Here is a 15,887-nt window from a genome sequence, read left to right on the forward strand (position 1 = left end):
GGGGGGGGGGGGGGGGGGGGGGGGGGGGGGGGGGGGGGGGGGGGGGGGGGGGGGGGGGGGGGGGGGGGGGGGGGGGGGGGGGGGGGGGGGGGGGGGGGGGGGGGGGGGGGGGGAGGGGGGTGGGGGGGGGGGGGGGGGGGGGGGGGGTTAAGTGTCTAGAAAAAGTGAAAAATTAATGGATTCAATGATTGAGGAATGAAATGGTATGATTAGATATCTATTGGATGCACAATCATTATTAGAAAACTATCAGATGCTAATAGTCAAGGGCAATCTTGCTCAAATAAATAGAATGTTGACCTGAATGCTTTATTTGAGCCCTACTTCCTACTAAGTGCTAATGGTGTTGGTGTTGGTGTTGGTGTTGGTTGTAGAGCTGCTAATCTTCTCATGTGCATACTCATAGATCATATAATACAATACAGTCTTGATTCTTAAAAAATAAATAAATAAATAAATAAAATCTTAATACTTTTAATATATGGAAGGATTTAAATATATACTTAATATTATCAATCAATATTTTTTAGATATTGTATTTAGATTTCGTATAAAATATAGCGTAACAAATTATATTATTTATCTAATGTAAGGAATCCCACACATGCCTTGCACGTGTGACCAAAACTAGTTTTAATAAAATAGAGAAAATGATAGAGAGATTGTTGGAGGGTGTGTTAGAAAAGTTGGTAGGTAAAATAGAAATGTTTTTTTTTTCCTTGTGAAAAAATGCCTAATCTATTGGAGATTACGCTGCCTTTTCTTTTGTTGTTCCTTACTTTTACAAAAAGCAGCATGACGAAAAAGTATTGTAATTGTTTATTGTAAATGTGCAATGAAGTTAGGGTACCGACTTGGTTGATTCACCAGTTTTCTCTGTAATATATATGTGTATATATATATATATAGAGAGAGAGAGAGAGAGAGAGTATGGTCAAATGGTTGATGTTTTTCTCTATTTATGCATTCGCTAAAAAAATTTGTTAAAGTGGGCCTTATTGATTTGTTTTCAAGTTGATACCTAAGGAAAAATGATTTTGCTAGACTTAGTCTTGACTTAAGAGTGATTTGGAAATTTCTAATACAAAATAAAACTTTAGAAAATTTGTGGGTTGGATTCATTTTGTACCTCACATGGAAATGTCTTACTAGGTTTTGACAGTAATGCCAAATTTAATATTTATGTTTGCAAAATTACATCATGCAAGGTTATGTTACACTTAAATCTTTGTTACCATAAAAAATTTCATTATAGCTTAAGTTAAGGTTGACTCACTCTCAGTCAATTTGAAGTGCTTTCTATAACATCCTTAACAGAATGCCTTTATAGCTTTGCAAATTGAGCTATCTGAGTTTTCTTGTTTCTGAAATTGCAATTGACATGCAAGTTAAAAGATGAAGCTCTTTGCACGGTCGCCTATTGCGAGTTAAGCAATTTCTGTTTGATGAGTATTACAAGTTAAGAAAAATTGGTTCTGAATATTATTGCATTGTTTATGTCCTCCAAAATTCAATTTGATGTATTGAATAGAGTAGGCTGTAGCTGCAAATGTGTAGAGGTAAATCAACTTGAATATAGTTTTTTTTTTTTTTTAATTATGATTAATCCCTCAGTTTAATAAATCACTGGTCTAGCTTTATCGTCCATGTCCTGATTTATGAGCATTGGGAGACCATGTGCATTCTGTGTATAACATTATGTTGCATGAATATAAAACCTGCAATCTCTTCATGTTGAGTTCATATAATATCTACGATTTCTCTGGTTAGGAATGGCAAGCACGGCCGCGGGAAAAGACAAAGGAGCTGCATGGAAGACGTCAACAGGAAGAGGAAGAAGAGGAAGGAAAGGTTAAAGAGTATCGTGAAATTGGCACACACTTGAAAGGGTTTCCAGAAGAGGATGTCAGAAAAGCGCTAAGGCTGGTTTCAAGCTTCATCGGAGCTTTTGAAGAAGTGGTAGAGGTAACCAGAATATACAATACGAAACCATTACCTCATAAATGGCTTAATCTCAAGATATTTGAGGCTTTAAAATTATGAGAATGTGTTCATCTAAAGAGTGTTTTCTGTATATACAGGTCAATAGAAATCCTTCTATAAAGTAAAAGCCTTATTCTTTTTTCACTGCTTTTATTTTCATTACTAAGGGAATATTTATGTCATATCTAAGGACATCCCATTTCATTCCTGTCCATTGTCATACATTTTTTGTAGCATGTGGCAATGTTTTAGAAGTGGTAAGCTGAGCTAAAATGTTCACATAGGATAATTGTAACTGTTGATTAACTTTCTTATATGCAGGAAATTGAGGAAGCTGCTGAGAAATGAGAACTCAATGAAGTTGTTCTAATGGTCATATGTAATCGCCTTGATCTTGCATGATGTAAGCTGGTCTTTTGTTGTCTCTAAATTTTCTGTGGCATCTTTTCTTCTAATGCAATGTTGTTGTAGTGTAATGTTTTGCAAACTTTTTTTAGTTTGCCAATGTAAACGCTTGCAATCACAGATTACTGTAATGTTCAAAAGACTATTGAAACTTCAATGTCAATCTGATTTCCAATACAATAAATGTAACTCTGGGAACTTCAAGCTCATTATGGTCAGGCATTGAGAACGGGAATTGATTCTCAGTAGCTCAGTGGTAAATCAGTTGGCTGTTAATTAACTAGTCATAGGTTTTACTAGATATGTCTAACAATATTTACTTAAGACCTCTTAATTTGTAATTTTGTTTATAAGCAAGAATTGGGAACTCCTTCGTCCTTTCCAAAATATGGCTTTCCCTTGTCCTACTATAGTTTGAGTTCAACAGAATTTGATGTAATGCCGTCTCTTCTCTCTAGAGTTAATTCAGATTTTTATCTCATTTTTCCAGGATGAAATGGATTCTGTAAGAACTCTTTATCTGTTATACAGAAGGGTTGAGGTATTGACTACTGTTCATCTATAAGTTCCTAGCTTAAAGTTGGTAGTTTAAATATGCAGATGGTTTTCAACTTTTAAAACCAAATGCTGAACTTTATAGAATCTTGTCTGAAATTGTGCTGATTTGTAGTGGAATTCCATATATAGTTATTTTAGCCTAGCTCATCTCGCATCATAATTACACCTTTAGGCCCTTTCTTTTCATTTTCTAGTTTCTTTTCTCCTTGACCTTCCCTGGGAGAAAAAAGAATTATAAAACTTATATTTTACTTAATATTTTAGACTAAGATTTTGAAACAGTAGGCTACTCCTGCCATGAGACTGCTCAATGGTCTTCTGAATATACGTGATAGGTTTGATGATGAAGGCTGGCTGAAGCCTGAAGGAATGCAAAAAACACATGGTTGACACTTTCCAGGAGAGGATCTATTTAGCATTCTTGTTCCAGTAGGAAAAGAAATTAACATGGTATGCTTCAAATATACACTTTATATATCCTATGGCTTTAGTTGAACTACACAATAGCTACAACTAGCATGTTTCTTGTAGAACTCAAGGATATTTTGTAACCCCCCCCCCATTTTTTTCTTAAATATCTGGATTTTACGCTTTAGTCTCAACTCTATGATTTTAGGTTTGTGTCAACTCTGTGGTGCCTTTTCTCTTAGTCTTTGATATGTTTTGCAAATCAAGTTCACAGGACTAGTTGGTTTGCACTTTGGCTACCTATTGATTTGTTTTTAAAAGATGATATAGATAAATTACAGGTGGCAGCAACTAGTGTTGTTGAAATTTTTACTGGTAGGAATCAATCCTTGTATATCAATGCTTTAGTCTTGATTTACCTGGAGTGGATGATACTTTAGTTCTTCTAGCAGTATTATTGAACCAGAATAATTGTTTCAGGTTTAGTAAAGGTTCTGCAGGTACCACATGGCACAATATATTTTTAGGTTTATGGGTTGCAGCTCTACGGCTAGAGCAAATGATAGGAATTGATTTGTGAAGAAATCATGCTTACCTTTAACCATTGATTTAATCTTTTTATTGGAAATAAAATTAATAAGGGGAGAGACCGAAGAAAAAAAAATTAAAGTCTCTTCTTCTTTTCTTTTTTTGGGGGGTTGGGGTTATACTCTCCACATCACTTGTACATATGTTGCATAAATTTGAAAAGAGAGAAAAAATTATACAACTTCAAAGCCATTGTAACATCTTAATTAAACTTGGCCAGGCATTGGAAAATTTATTTGTTTTGAAATTAAAATTTTTTATAGCTTAGTAATCTATTCATGTACCGTATCTTGTATAACTAAGGTTGCGTTTGGCATTGGCTGGAAAAATCAGCTTTTTTTACTATTTAGCTCATTTTTGCTACTATTCATGGATCTCATTGTACTTTTTGAACTATATTTTTTGGTATTATTCATGAGTCATACTGTATTATTTCAGTTAGTTTTTAACTTTATCTACAGTACTTTCAACAAAAAATTTTTAGTTTCAGCTAAATAAATTGTTCCCAAACGGACAGTAATACTTGAAATAAGAATAGAGAATGAGCAAGAAACCTGATTACTTATTTAGCAAACCTGATTACCTATTTCAGTTAGCACTAAACTCTTTTTTTTTTTTTTTAGGGTAAACTTTTTTGTTATAAACCTGCATTTGTTATGCTAAGCTATGGATTCAAAGTAACCCCTTTCTCCCAAAAAAAATTCAGGGTTGCATAGATTGAAATTTCTGACACTGAAATTTACATGAGAATGAGTGTTCTCAAGATGTATATGACTTCTCATTCCTTTTCTTTTTTTAAATGAATTCTCAAGATTCGAGTGGCTTTCTAAGTGTTTTTGATTGTCTGAATTTTTTTGCTAATGTTAGTTGCAACTTATTCTTTTTTTTTTCCTCCCAGCTATGATGCAGACAGATGGTTTTGAATATTTAAAGGAAAACTGCCCTACTATCTTGGTTGAAATCTTGGAGTATGTGGCTAGAGTCAGTGAACTCTGTGTCATCCAACACGGACATGGAAGTGAAGCCTAAAAATCTTGTGTTTTGAAGAATAACTGAATCAGCAAAATTCACTTGCTAGATTTGGTTTTCTATTTATAGAGGGAATAAGACCCTGAAATGAGGAAATTATATATTTGAACTTTCTTTAGTTCTTGCTCTCTTCACAACAAAACCTTGTATTTTGGAGAACTGAATTTATAAATCATGCAAATGGCATGTTGCAAGTGGTAATTGGCTTATTACAAAAGTTGTGTAAATACTAACTTTGGCATCACAGTCTAATCTTTTAGAGATCTTTCTATTGGCAATTATTTCTCTATTGAATCTTACGATGTTCTTTATGTCAATTTGTTGGCTAGTTTACAAGAAGGTGAATAAAACTTGAAAATTTTATCAAGATATCTCAAAAAAGCTTTAAATAATTTCTTATAGGATCATGAGATTGGTAAATATTCAATATAATAATTGAAAAGTTTTTTATTCTATTATTTAATCTGAAATAAAACCTATCACATACGTATGAGAATATGTTAGAAAAAAGAAAATAAAACTTGTCACAATTTTATTTGAAGGTCTCTAATTTAGAATACATTCATTTAAAATAAAGCCTGTCATGGTATATTATACAAAAAGAGTATCACAAGATTAGGAAGACATTTGAAATAAAACCTATTGCGGTTCAGTATACAAAAAGAGTTCATAGGATTGGAAACACATTTAAATAAAGCCTATCACAATTCTTTCTAAAAGTTTCTAATTCACAATACATTGATATGAAAGTTTTGATGATTCAATTGTCCTCCAAAATATAGGATTTTTAGGCTTCATTTCCATGCCGGCATAGGATGACAGATTGTTCACTAACTCTAGCCACTTACTCCAAGAATTCAGTCAAGAGGTAGGGCAGTTTTCCTTTTAAGTATTCAAAACCATCTATCTGCATCACAGGGGAAAAAAAGTGAGGTCAGAAAAATCCAAACAATAAAAACACTTAAAAACCCACTTGAATCTTGAGAATCCATTACAAGGCACAACTAAACAACAAAGCAATAGAAATATCAAACCTCACAGTGAACTTTAATCTAGTCTGACTTTTTTTTCTTTATTGTCAATCCTAGTTTGACACTCACCGACAGATCTAGAACGTCTAGAAAGATTACCAGTATTCAGCCACCAAAGAAGTCCTTGAACAAAAGAAGTCCTTTGTAAGAGGTATTGAACAACAGAAAAGTTATTATACTTTTTAGAATCTTAGCACAACAACCTGTTTCTGTATCTAATTTATTATACTTTTTAGAATCAAAAGGGTCTTCAAAATCTTTATAACCTTGTTTCAAACACAAATTCTCATTGCCTAATAAGTAATAACACCATCAGCCTTTCGTGTAATTCCTTTTTGAATGCTAAACCCCTTGTTTAAAGCATATTCAATATAAAGATTATATATTTCTTCAGAACTCACTTGGATTCCCAAGTTTAATTTCATAGAATTCCCCCAAGATTACATTCTCATGATTTTCACTTTTATCATTGTCACAAGCTGAATCGAGAGCATTTTCTTAAAAATCCATAACTAGTCTAGCCTAATCATGAAAAAAGAATATTGAATGAACAACTTGAACAGACAGAACTCATAATTTTATAATAACACGACCAGGGACTTAAACTAAGAAAAGACAAAGGAAGAGATAGATTGAAAACCTTAGTTGCACGATTAGAATAAGACTATTCCTTGGAATCAACTCCTTCAGCCTAGAACAAAAGCATAACATCTCAGTAACAATGCCAAATTCAAAGAGATACAGATTAGTTTCAATATCCTGATGAGTTTTTTCAACTCTTTGTTTCATAAAAGCTGGGGAAATATATCAGAAATAAATATCTTGTTCAAGATACCATATATACAACATGTTTCAGGTTCTAGTATTCCTATCTATCTCCTTTCCACACTAAAATGTTCCTTTGTTTTTTATAAAAATAAAAATAAAATTGTGATAAGTGAAAAACCCATCTGTAGTTGCAAAAATATAAGAATAAAATGAAAAAGAAGATGTGAAAAAGTACTGAAAAGAAACAGATAGAAAGGGAAAATTACCCTTTTGGGTCGTTGTGTGTTGGACTCGGCGAGTGAGAAAATGGCCCGGGTTCTCCAAACTGACGGTGATGCTAGAGAAAGAGTAAAGGTGATTTTCAGAGGATATAAAGGCCGGTCTCGTTGGACCGATGATGCTCGACAGTGACTGTGAGAACTCGCGCCGTAGGTGGGGGAAGAGCACTGTGGCAACGAGAAAATGGAAGAGGCAATTGTGGATGGGAGTTTGGGTATGAAAGAGAGAGTAATGTTTGATTATGGAATTAGATTTGAAAGGGATGAGGGAGAGAGTGAGAGAGCAAGTGGCAGGGATTCAAAAAATTTTAGGGTTTCATTTTGGGAATTAAATTTGAAAGAGGAAGGAGGAGAGACAGAGAATAAATAGTTGGCGGGGATTGAAAATTTTTCAGGGGTAAGATTGTCTTTTTATTTGTGTTGGTGGAGTAAACTGAGTTGGCCTTTTTTTTGGACAGAAGAAAACTAATGTTGATTTTTTTTTTTTTTTTTTTAAGTAAACAATAATACTTATTAGAATATTTATGAAAATAATAATAGTATTTTAAATCGAGTTTATAATACTTTCTAAATTAGAATACAACTACAAAAGGGCTTAATCTTTGTAGTTGTAGATTCAATACTGAGTTGGTATTACTGAAACGTGTTATACTTTCTCCAGCCAAACAACTGGAATCCCTTTGTTCTGTACCGTTTCAAATTCTGATGACTCTGGATTCCTTAGGTGGTTGACACATTGAAGGCTACTGCTATCTCTGGTTCAATCAGTGGCGACACCACGTGCAGCTCAGGGTGTTCCTAAGAACACCCTGACCTGAAAAAAAAATTATATATAATAATTCAAATTTTTTTATTTGTTTACCCTTAAAAAAAATTAGGAACACCTTGAAATTAAAAAATATATATATATTTGTTTTACTTTCAAGCAAAAAAAAAAAAAAATTGTAACTGAGCAAGCGGCAAGCCCACGAATTCTCAAAAACTTCAAAAAAAAAAAAAAAAAAAAAAAAAAAACCAATATACGCTGCAAATCACTAATCAGAAAACCTCAAATCACTAAATCAAAAATCACTATATCACTAAATCAGAAATCACTAAAGCAAACCTAAAGACAAAAACGTCAACAGAGCAATGCCTCAGGCTCAAGCCAACAGACGGATCGAGCATCGCCGCATCGGAGATCAGTCAGCCAAGCTCCAGTCCAGAGCACATCGCCGCATCGGAGATTGGTCAGCCAAGCTCTAGTCCAAAGCACATCGTCGCATCGGAGATCGATCACGTCGCTCGCTCGTAGTCGTCGTTGCTCGCTCACCGATCGGAGATTGCTCGTCACTCGCCCCTCATCGAAGATCACTTGTCAGTTGCTTGCTCAAGGTATTTCATTTTACTAACTTCTTTCTCTTTTTCTCTCTGACTCTCTCTCAGTCTCTCTCTCTCTCTCTTTATCTGAAATCATTGAAATGAAATGAATGAGAATCTCTCTCTCTTTATTTTTTAAGACTAACTTTATCTGATTCTTTTGAACTGTGATTGGCTGAAACTTTAACTTTATTAATATTTTGCCTATTTTTGACTTTTTGGCTTGATCTTATCCGTTGGTCTTGGTGTTGGTGAGATATTAAGGGCTCATTTGGTATGTGTGTTTCAACAACAGTTTTCAGTTTTTTTTGGAAATATGTGCGAGTGAAAAAATATGTAAAAATACGTGTAATGTTGTTTAAAAACTGAAAAAACGTGTTTAAACACATATACCAAATAGCCCATAATTGTCTTTTAGTGTAATGTGTATTGTGATTTGTGATTATGAAATTTTCTTATTGGCAATTGGCTCTTGTGATTGGGGGCACCAGGCATGAGGCTTGTCTGTTGAGTGGGGTGGGGGGTGGATGGGCATAAGGGGCCAGGTATTCTTTTGCTAGAATTGGGGGAAGTAAATGCACATGGGATGTGTGCTAGTGCAATTAATAAACAATACTTTAATTAACTAATAATTAATTGGGGAAAGCAACTAATAAACAATAATTAATAATTTAATTAACCAATACATTATAAAAGAAAAACAAATTAAATTATGTTAAGCTAAACAATAATTAATAATTTTCTAATTAATGAAACAACAATATAACAAATTATAGTTTATAAAAGACAAACAAATTAATGAAACAGCTAAACAACAATAATTAATGATTTTATTAATATTTCAAATAAACTTATAGTTTATTGTTTATCATTTTGCTAGAATTATGAACAAATATTTGATAAGAAAACCACATACCCAAGATTCATCTCTTGTGCAAGATTCATCTTCATCTTCTAAGTAAATTCGTGTTGACTGTTACTTAGAAAATTTTTCTTCAGATCCTGGATTACGAGAAAAGATATCATCTTATCATCCTAATAATCACAATGAAATAATAAGATATTATTTACAAAAAGGCCCTTGTCCACCTGTTTTCCACCATGATGATTACCCTTTACTAGATTTTTCTGCAAAGCTCCGTCGATTTAGATCTAAATGGTATGAAAATAGAAAGTGGTTAGAATATAGTATAGACAAGGATGCAATATCTTGTTTTTATTGTTACCTATTTGGGCAAGATATTGGTAAGCAAGGAAGAGGTGAGACTTTTGCAACAAAGGGATTCAAACTTTGGAATCAGAAAGAGAAGTTAAATTCCCATGTTGGAGAAGTTAATAATGCTCATAACCAAGCTGTCAAGAAGAGTGAAGATCTACTGAAGGAAAAGCAACACATTCAAAGTGTTTTGGTTAAGCAATCAAATTAAGATAAAATTGAATATCGAGTTTAATTAAATGTAATAGTTGATTGCATAAGATTCCTTTTATGCTGGAGATTAGCTTTTCGTGGTCACGATGAATCTCAAGGTTCAAGTGATAAAGGAAATTTTCTTGAGCTTTTACAATTTTTGGGGGATCGCAATGAATCTATCAATGAAGTGTTGCAAAAATCTCCGAAAAATTGCAAAGCTTACCCACCATGATATTCAAAAAGACATTGTGAATGTAATTGCATGTGAAACATCCAAAGCTATCATCAAAGATCTTGACAATGGGTTCTTTTTAATATTAGTTAATAAGTCACGTGATATCTCAATGAAAGAACAAATGGCCCTCGTTCTTCGTTATGTAAACAAAAAAAGGAATTATTATAGAGCAGTTCCATGGTATTGTACATGTAGCAAGTACCACCGCTTTGTCACTCAAATATGCTATTGAATGTTTACTTTGTAAACATAATTTGAGTTTATCAAAACTACATGGGCAAGGTTATGACGGGGCTAGTAATATGCAAGATGATACCAATGGTCTCAAAACTTTAATTTTGAAAGAGAATAAGTCAGCATTTTATGTCTATTGTTTTGCTCATCAACTTCAGTTGACACTTGTTGCTGTTGCTAAAAATCACATTAACATTGCTAAATTTTTTTATGTGGTTAGTAATTTAGTAACTATTATTGGAAGCTCTTGTAAGAGACGAGATGCTCTTCGAGATGCATAATTTACCAAAATTAAAGAAGATTTAGAGAATGGTGTACATAGAAGTGGGCAAGGTTTGAATCAAGAGACAAATCTTAAACGTCTTGGTGATACACATTGGGGATCATATTATGGGACTATTCTCAACTTGATTTTGATGTTTTCTGCTGTTATTGATGTACTTGAGATTATTGAAGAAGATGGCCTCTCCGACCAAAAAGTTGAAGCTCGATCTATTATGACGTCAATTATATCTTTTGAATTTGTCTTTGCTCTACATTTGATGAAAAACATTTTAGAGATCATAAATGAGTTGTCAATAGAAAAAAAAAATCAAGATATAGTAAATGCTATGGATCTTGCTAAAATGTCTAAGCAACGATTGCAAGTAATGAGAGATGATTAATGGATATCTTTATTGACTGAAGTGTCTTCATTTTGTACCACACATGATATTCCTATCTTGAACATGGATGAAATATTTGTAGTTAGTGGGAGGCTGCAACGCAACACCCAACAAAATACAAATTTACATCATTATCGTGTTGAGTTATTCTATACAGTCATAGATATGCAACTTCAAGAGCTTAACAATCATTTTTCATAAGCAAATACCTATTTGCTACTTTGTATGGCTTGCTTGAATCCAAGTGATTCATTTGTGGCTTTTGATAAGGAAAATTTGATACATCTAGCAAAGTTCTATCTATTTGATTTTCTTCGGACAAATATCTTGGCATTTGACTCTCAACTTCAGAATTACATTTTTGATATGCGCAACAATGACTTATTTTTAGAGTTTCAAGGAGTTAGTGAACTCGCTGAAAAATTAGTGAACACAGGAAAGCATGAGACTTATTCATTAGTCTATTTGCTTGTAAAGTTAGTTTTGACCCTTTCTCTTGCTACTACAACAGTAGAAAGAAGTTTTTCAGCAATGAAATATATAAAGAATGAACTGCGCAATCGAATGGGAGATTAGTAGATGAATGATTGCTTGATTGTGTATATTGAAAGAGATGTAGTTTGTAGCATTGATAATGAGACTATCATGCAACGATTTCAAAATATGAAACTTCATAGAAGACAATTGTAAACTTTATATATTTGCGTGATTTTTTATTGTTGTTTTTGTCAATATATGAATTTATCTTTTTATTAGATTGTGTAATATATGTTTCTTAAGAAATATCCTGGGAAAAATTCCTGGAACTGCCACTGGGTTCAATGTGTGTTGGATTTGTTAGCAAACAAGTCATATATGCTGCTATTAATAGTCAATCAAATGCCACAGATGATCACCATCCAGATGTTTTTTGAAGACTTTTGAGTCACCAAAAATATCAATTTATTTGCTCAATTCTTGAAAGAGTTATGTCACAAGCAACTAGGCTACTTCTGTATAATGGTGAAAATTCTAGTCTAAGACATTTCCACTTTGCAGGTATCAGATGGTGTACTTTGATAAAGGAGGAAACCCAATAGAATGCATCTTGTAGGCCAAGAAAGTGCTATAAAAAAATTATATATTAATATGGACAAAACTTAGTAACAGTTTCTTAGATGTTGTTTCTTAGGTTTCCCTCCTAAGATTCAACCATGTGGCTATTTAATTAAAAAATACACTTCCATCTCATGAGAATAAATCTACATGGTAGAATCTTAAGAGGAGAACTTAAAGAACAGTATCTAAGTACTGTACTTAAATCTTACCCTATTAATATTAGATCTTTAATAACTGAACTTTCATTTTAATTGGGTTTTTGCATATATTCATGTTTCGCTGCTCCTCCCACCCCCCCCCCCTCTCTCTCTCTCTCTCTTATATATTACTCTTTTGTGGAAAATTTGGAGATATAAACAATGATCGTGGAATAATGGATCAAGATCCTCTAGAATTTTTAGAAAACTCTACCTATAAGAATAAATGAAAGGAAAGAAATAACAGTAAAAAAAAAAAAAAAAATTAAGGCAATTACAATTTTGTTGTATTATAAATTTGAATTAAATTTTAGTTATTTAAAATATATTATTTTCTTACATTAATAATTTTAAGATAAGACATTATTTTCCTAATTTATTGTCATTATTAAGTGTTCTTTTAATTTGCTGGAACTTATGTGATGAATCATGAAACTATTTTGAAATATTCAAAGGTGGACAGCAAAGAATCCTACTGTAGTATTAACAATGCCCAATCTCCTCGATCTTCAAGAAAAGAAATCATTAACATGAATAATTTCTTATGTTTGTCTTCATTTCTTTTATTTGGTAAAATGGATTGCATTAGAGGATAGTAGCAGTACATTATGATAAAAATATTGTACAAGCTGAAAGGGTATCATAGAAAATGTGAATTTCAAAATTAATTCAATTTTAACCACTAATTTCAATAAAATTTAAAAGTAAGGGCGTGCAAGGATGAAATTGATTTTTTTTTTTTTGAGAAGAAGGATGAAATTGGCTTAGTACACGTTTGGATTGCGTACCTGGTGCTGCGTTTGCGTTTTCCTTTTTTTTTTTTTTTTTTTTTAATTGAGAAGCGCATTTCACGTGGGATTTTGACTGTCAGTGGGTTCCGTGCACTGTGCACAGGACCCACTACCTTTTTTACTAGCAAAATTTTCACTGAAATGACACTGTTCAGTAGGTCCCGTACACTATTCACAGGACCTACAAACATCTTTTTTCAACAAAACTTTCATTAAAAATAGGTCCCACGACATTATTCACATATTTAAAAATTATTTTGTTACAGTGTTTTCAGTTTTTAGTTTTCAGTAATAAAATAATATATGCACTACAATAAACAACAATCACAACCATCACAACCGCTACCGCTGCCACCACTATCGCCGCCATCGACTCTTCCACCGCCACCGCCATCGCCACCCCACCACTACAATGATATTTTTTTATCAGTTCATTTTTTTTTTTTTTGAGAAAATTTACCACTTCAATTAAATAGCCCTTCTTTATTATTTTTTATTCTCTCTTCCTCTCTGTCTCTTTCTCTTTCTCTGAACCAAGATGAACCATTGGGGATTTCACTCGAGCCATTGGGGCTGAGCTCAATTTGAGTGATCAGCCTGTGGGTTTGGGTGTCAGGTAGAGAAGGTACGCACTTTTGGCTGAAGATGGAGTTGTCAAGGTCTTGAATTTGAAGGAAGGTGGTGCTTTTACTTTCAGCAGAGCTGAGGATCATGGACGAAGCTGTTATTGGATTAAAGGGGGCAGTGGCCCCCCTAAATTTTTTTATAAAGATATTACTATATTAATATGTACTAATTTTAGCAATTTTGTTCAATAAAATTACATTTTGTCCTCCTTAATAATGCCATCAATTCTTTTGAGAGTAATGTTATAGCCACAAACATTTTTACAATGTTTATACAAACTATTGGGGGTAGCAAAATTCTTATTGGTTCGTACACTTGCATCACTTTTTACTTATTAATAACCATTCACCACATTAGTAATTTGTAAAATTTTTGTAGTTTTAGCATTTTTCACCTTTTAAAGGACATAAAAAATTATCTAAAACAAAATATACAAACCCAAAAAAATTAGTCCAACAACAAAAATTACCAATAATAAGACTAAAAAAATTAAGTCCAATCAATCTATTTTACCCGGAACAAACAACTTGGCTATTTAAAAAATTTCAAACAAAAATCTTTATTAATAAAGCAGTAGACTCAAAGGCTGGAGCCGCCGTACACAGCTAGCAGAAGAGTCGCCCCCCTAATTCCAAGTCTTGGCCCCATCCCTACTGAGGATATTCTCAAAATGCTTTGAATTTCCTGAGGTTGTACTTTTATGGCTTCTTCTTTTTGTTTTTTGATTTTCATGTTCTTTAGTGGATGACTTGTTTTTTTGTTAATAAATATGTATGGAACTTGAGTGCCATATGGTTTTTACGGCGTTGCTTAGGGGTGTTCACCAAACCACAAAAACCGCACAAACTACAAAAATCACACCAAAACCGTTCGCAAAATAGTATAACCGCACCGCATCGCACCACAATACATGATGCAGTGCGGTTTGCAGTTTTATACTAAGAAAACCGCACAAACCGCACCGCATCTCACCCTCTTTATATATTAATATATTTATTTATTTTAATATTAAATATATTATTAATAGTTTAATAACCCTAGTTTTCAAAAAAAAAAAAAGTTTAATAACCCTAACAAGTGTTGACTAAAAAAACCAACTCAAAATAAAGAAAAACTAACTCAATAATTTAAAACTTGGCCCAAAAAAAAAAGGAAAAAATTAGTTTTGGGCTAAGTAGGAAAAGCCCAAAACTTGAAAAATATACCGACTTCAAACCGCATCTTATACATAGCATCGCACATGTGACCGAAAAAATGAGGTGTGGTGCGGTTATGGTTTTAGCTAAACTGCTCTGCAAAGTGCGGTGTTAAAAATAGCCCAAAACCGCACTGCACCACACTGTGAACACTCCTAGGCCGTTGCTTCTACGGCGTTGCTTCGATCTTTCTCTCTACTCTATCTCTATTAGTTTGTGTTTTGTGATGTGGGTTTGGTGGATCGGCTTCGCTTCGGTGGTAGTGGTCCAATCTGGTGTTTTTCTGGTGGCTGGGTGTCTAATTCAGTGGGTTTTATATGGATTTTATGAGCACCGCCGCTGATGAGTTGGCCGGCAAAGCAAAGAGGAGATGAGGAATGCAAAAAGAGAGAGAGAGAGAAAAAAAAAAAAAAAAAAAGAAAATATTATTTTAATGAGAGAAGAGAGAGAAGTTTAATATTTTTTTTTTTTTTGCTTCTTGCTACAGTGCACTATTGTAAGAAGCTAAAACTTTTTAGCTATGGCTCCACTATTGTAACATGCATTTTTGTGTTTTGGTAAAGCTAAAACCGCACCACGGGTGAGCGGTGGTACTGCTAATGCTCTTATGAGTGCCAGAAATGTCAAAATCATTACTATACAATGATCGGTCTTGAATCTCCAGATTTGCCACATGCCAATCGATTAGTCGGGACTGGAAGAATTTGTCAATGGCACTACTTACTAACAATAAAATGAATATTTTTTCAAAGCTAAAATTCCCTCACATGCCAACATTCCAAGGTTGAAAGTTTGGATGTTTTTTATCTGGTGGTGATGGTGTATTATGGTGAAAATATCCACATAGAAATGCAATCACCTGAAAGAAAATAGGTAATTACATTTTAATTCATTAAAAGAAGAATGACAGTCAATTTCAAACTGAAAAATAATGTCTATTTCAAATAATTATTCCAACCAAAACTCCACAAAAGATTTCAAGATTTATGTTCTTCACACACTTTTTTCAGCTACCAAAATACGAAT

General features: G+C 33.3%; 1 long non-coding RNA gene and 1 other non-coding gene across 4 annotated transcripts in view; one reads left to right on the top strand and one right to left on the bottom strand.

Moving 5' to 3' along the window:
* LOC112034687 (uncharacterized) overlaps positions 1–5,249 on the top strand; it is an 8,311-nt gene extending 3,062 nt beyond the window's left edge. For 2 of the 3 annotated variants that reach the window (XR_010628754.1, XR_010628755.1), the window contains exons 2-6: positions 1,771–1,965; positions 2,305–2,386; positions 2,879–2,929; positions 3,282–3,396; positions 4,841–5,249. This is a non-coding gene — a transcript (uncharacterized LOC112034687). The remainder of the gene's footprint in view (positions 1–1,770; positions 1,966–2,304; positions 2,387–2,878; positions 2,930–3,281; positions 3,397–4,840) is intronic. The other variant, XR_010628756.1, reaches the window with a different exon arrangement.
* A 252-nt stretch (positions 5,250–5,501) lies between these two features.
* On the bottom strand, positions 5,502–7,426 carry LOC112034663 (uncharacterized). Its single transcript, XR_002885393.2, has 3 exons — positions 7,037–7,426; positions 6,643–6,693; positions 5,502–5,878 (listed from the first exon to the last, which is right to left on the bottom strand). It is a non-coding gene; the product is annotated as an uncharacterized LOC112034663 (long non-coding RNA).
* Between the last annotated feature and the right edge of the window lie 8,461 nt (positions 7,427–15,887).

The sequence above is a fragment of the Quercus suber genome, unplaced genomic scaffold, assembly GCF_002906115.3.
Source record: "Quercus suber isolate HL8 unplaced genomic scaffold, Cork oak 2.0 scaffold_6, whole genome shotgun sequence".
In the NCBI taxonomy this organism is placed as follows: Eukaryota; Viridiplantae; Streptophyta; class Magnoliopsida; order Fagales; family Fagaceae; genus Quercus; species Quercus suber.